The sequence below is a fragment of the Alosa pseudoharengus genome, unplaced genomic scaffold (assembly GCF_046254945.1).
Source record: "Alosa pseudoharengus isolate Yale_2024_CS ecotype anadromous, Long Island Sound unplaced genomic scaffold, YU_APseudo_1.1 YU_APseudo_1.1_scf_1, whole genome shotgun sequence".
Classification (NCBI taxonomy): domain Eukaryota; kingdom Metazoa; phylum Chordata; class Actinopteri; order Clupeiformes; family Clupeidae; genus Alosa; species Alosa pseudoharengus.
Window position 1 is genome coordinate 59,115,467 of NW_027468564.1, and position 4,928 is coordinate 59,120,394.

Genomic DNA, 4,928 nt, shown 5'->3' on the forward strand with positions numbered 1-4,928 from the left:
CTGTCCATTCACACTTATAATATCTACCATTCATAACATTCCTTATAGCATCTTTGTTTCATTTGTTTCATTTCCGTAGCAATAGCCTACATTTATTACAAATATTAAGCTAAACCACAACACGTTTATCTTCGTTCAGCACTTGATACTTTATTTAACATTTCACATTGTACAGTTACGTTTTACGGTTGCAGGTCTGAGTGCACGCAGTCTTGTTTCAGTATTTCGTTACTTACATTTTCCTTTGTTTCACAAGTTACCGTGGCGGCTTGAAGGAGATGAGTGGCGAGTGTTTGGGCGCATCACTTCCTGGTTCCGGTAAAGGACCCGAGGTTGGAAGGAAGCCAACTTAAGAGTCTCTCGGCCGCAACCACCAGCCTTGTGACGTCATGGGGAGAGGAGGAACTCATGTTTATTTTAGTTATTATGACCGCCGCGCAGCGAAGCGGCGGTCATATAGGTTTAGTCAGATTTTTTTTTTTCTTTTTCGCATGCCCAAATTTCCGTCAATGATTCCCGGGACACTGAAAGACAAAGACCGGGGTACACGAAACTTGGTGGGCATGTAACCCCACATGGATAGCATGGAACCATCGTTTTTCATTTTGATCTGTAGCCCCCCCGCTGGACTGGACCCCCGAAAGGAGGGTAGGGCAGACACAGTTTTCTGTGAATATCTCGAGAACCGTAGGGTTTAGGAGGACCATTTTTTTTTTGTATGTTGATCTCAAGGGGCCATGTCAACCCATTCCATAACCACTCATTTCATGTATAGCGCCACCTAGTTACACACAAAAAAGGAAAAATGAGGTGTTGTAATCGCAGGTATCTGTAACCTAACATAGTCAAAACTGCACGAAATTGGAAGTGTAGGATCATTATGACACCCTCTGTATGCACGCCAAGTTTCGTGGAATTCCGTTCATGGGGGGCCACACAATAAATGCATTTATGTTACTATACACCAACTGGCCTGTAGGTGGCCGGAGACAGTTTTCTGTGAATATCTCGAGAACCGTAGGGCCTAGGAGGTCCACCTTTTTTATGTATGTTGGTCTTAAGGGGGCATGTCAACCCATCCCATTACCACTTATTTCATGTATAGCGCCACCTAGTTAAAAATTAAAAAGCAAAAAATTAGGTGTTTTCATCACAATATCTCTGGCTGACAAGGTCAAAACTGCACGAAATTAAAAGTGTAGGATCATTATGACACCCTCCGTATGCATGCCAAGTTTTGTGTACTTTCGTTCATGGGGGGCCTTACAATAAAATAATGTATGTGTACATTTAGTGACGTACACCAACAAGGATTCCCGGGACACTGAAAGACCGGGGTACACAAAACTTGGTGGGCATGTAACCCCACATGGATAGCATGGAACCGTCATTTTTCGTTTTGATCTGTAGCCCCCCCCGCTGGACTGGACCCCCGAAAGGAGGGTAGGGCAGACACAGTTCTCTGTGAATATCTTGAGAACTGTAGGGACTAGGATGACCATTTTTTCCGTATGTTTGCCTCCAGGGGTCATGTTAACCCATTTCATGTGCACACATGTGCACAAACAGATACACACACACATACATTCACAGTAATCATACGTATGACACATACTCACACAGTAGACATATGTACGCTTGCATGCACAGGCACATACGCAGGCACACACACAAGCACGCACACACACACACACACACACACACACACACACACATAACATAAACATAACACAAACAAGCAAGAATTTCTCAGAATTATGAACAGGCAAGATGGAGGTGGGGTTGTATAAAATTAATTTTACATGTGAAATCTATGAACTAATAATGTTTTGGTACTTGTTGTCTAGCAGATACCAGTGAGAATTAAGTGTGGATAATGCAATTTAGTGAGACAGTTAGAATCATATAGGCCTTTCAGCGTGATTTCTTTTTGTGGAAAAAATGTGCTGGACTGGGTGGCGGTCATATTTTGTACCGCTCTGCGGTACATCTAGTTCTCAAACTATTTGCATTAAGTCTACACCACTGTAAGTGGAAGGAAAGGCAACCAGCAATGATGAGAACCATTTAAAGTCAACATACATTTCACTATGGCTATATTTTACTATATTAAGTTGTGAGTGACCTTTGGCCTTTGGGGCCTACATTGTCCCATGAGCCATAACTGCAACCATTATATTGTTATTTTGTTAGCCTTAAGCCTGGCTCAGTCATTATGCCATACCACATCACCTCCTGCAGTGTAATGAGCTTCATTGAACACATGAAGATCTATTGAGAACACCAAATCCAAATTTTTCTGTTATTTTGGTGAAAGTAATGTAAACGTAGTGTAATGCCTTACAATTCAAAGACAGTAATATTGTAATGTAACAAATTACTTTGAGATGACAGCAAACAAGTAATAAATAATGCATTACGCTTTTGAAGTAACTTGCCCAACACTGCAAACCAGGCCCTTTTAATAAATGTGTAAGGAACTAGATGCAAGTATGTAAGTGCAGTATAAAAACAGTTTTGTGGGTGGATGGAAATTTCAAGCATCATGCAAGGACATATCTGGGTATCATAGCACTCCAATAGTTGCCTGTATAAATTTAAAAAAGGCCTAGCCTACAGACAATGTCAACCTAATAACACAGGTTATTAAATAATTGAAAAACCAGGCACTTTGAATAGGTAGATTAAAGGTCCAGTATGTAGGAAATAATGGAAAATAAACTGTAACCATTCCAAAAATGATCACCATATGTTGAGTACCAGACTGAGTATCTGATGATGCTTCTCCCTCCAGCTCACTTCACTTCAAGACCTCAGAACATTATATTGTTCCACACTGTACTCTTCACAGTCACCCTCATGACAGGTTCAGATAACAGAAGTAGTCTCTATATTATCCCCTGCCACAATCACTGTCATTCCCACCAATAGCAGTTGGAGAGCTTCAGCCTCTGTCCTCAACACTTTGGAGACCATGCAGTGCATTGCCACCACACAACAACAGTGGTCAGTTATTCTTTGATACAAAGAACATGTTACAAAGATGTGTTACATCACATTCTTGCCTCCCATTGTGTTAAGGTGCCATAAACAGTAATACTTAGCTCATATTCCTCTTATAATAATAATAATAATAATAATAATAATAATAATAATAATAATAATAATAATAAGCTTTATTTGTATAGCACCTTTCATACACAGAATGCAGCTCAAAGTGCTTTACATTTAGAGCATGTAACACAATAATAGTCAGTCATTATCAATCACTTTCACTTTTCTTCATTGCTGTGGCCGTTTATGATCCAATCAGCAATCTTAATGATGAAAACAGTGTTGTAACATTATTAAAAATTTGATCAGTTCAGAATTATGCATTTTATTTCGGTTTCAAACAGTGTAATTCAATTTCTCGGGGGCAAGAAAAGAGATTCATTGTAGAAAACATATACGTACGCCTGAAACGGTTGCTTAGAAACAACAACTTTACAACTGAATTAGATTAAAGAAACATGAACAAAAAGATAATATGAAATGTCATGTGAGGTATTGCTAAAGGTTTGTGAGGAAATTGCAATTGATTTCATTTTCAGTGAGACATCTCAGAGTGAAGGGCCTAATACAAGTTAAATGCTTTATAATAATATGAATTCCTGAACACAAGAATTAACCCTTGACATTTGAATTTGATATCAGTTAAATTGAAATGACTTGAAATCAATCACACGTATCTTTCAATTCTTCAATTTATCATTTATCTCCACATTTGGTAGTAAAACAGCTGACTGCAGTTCAGTTCTTAATTAGTGTGACGGTTCTCATAACTTTCCACGTTATATAGCAGCAGTAGGCCTACAGATGTTTTGTTTTGTCTCTTGCAATATGCAAAAATGTCATGTATGCTTTTTTCTTTATATATTTAAAATCAAATAGACTTTTATAGAAAATGTATAAAGGACAGATCTGAACACATCTGCCTTTTCCAGTAGCTGTTGGCTATGCACTAGCCTATACTGTGGTTGAGGTTGTCTGAGAAAAGCCATCACAGCACTACATCACCAATTTTACCATTGCTCATTAGTTTTTGACCAAAGCTCCATAATGCTTCTTTAAATCAGACATCTAATGTCTACTTGAAATTGAACTTTTACAGGTAAATTCACTGCTGCGCTTTTCCACCAACAAAAAACCTGCTCAGTTCTGGTTCATTCTCCAGATGTTGAACCGCATTTCAACCAAAATTTAATCGCTTTGGGACCTGAAAAGTCAGTTATTTTCAGTTCAGTTCAGTTCAGATTCACTAGATAGCACCAATGTGCAAAGAACGGAACCGGTTCAAGAACAATTTCTCTGTTGGTCCTCTGTTTAATACAGTAGTTATATATCATTGACAGATTGGAAGGTAATCTGTTCACAATTGCCATGCAGACAACAACAATCAAGAGAGAACAGGTCTTTTTTGTTTCACACAAACAAAAAACTAAAAAAATCTGATCTTCTACAGTGACCTTTACAAAATAAGCCCCTCATCTCAGGAGATGGCAGGGGCATTGGAAAATTTGGACAGTCACCGAGAAGTAGTGGTTGGAGGGGGGCTGGGGGACACTTGTCCTGCTCTTGAGAGAATGCAGACAAGAGGGGGGGAAAGGTAAAGGCCAAAGGAGTATCACTGGTGCTTTATCTTTCACGTGTCCATGGTGACAGGAGGGGGGTACCAGATAGGGAGGGCCTTTAGGTGTAAGGCAGCAAGTGACAGCCTCCTCTAGCACACCATGTAAGGAAGTGGAGTCAAGAGAATGCAAGACGATAAGCAGCAGCCCAGCTATGCTGTCCATGTTTAGATACACTCACCAAGGCCTTGCACTTCAGAAACAATGTGTGTTTCTGTTAAATTTAGAGAGGTTATCGTGTACTCTTCTCTCCCTTAG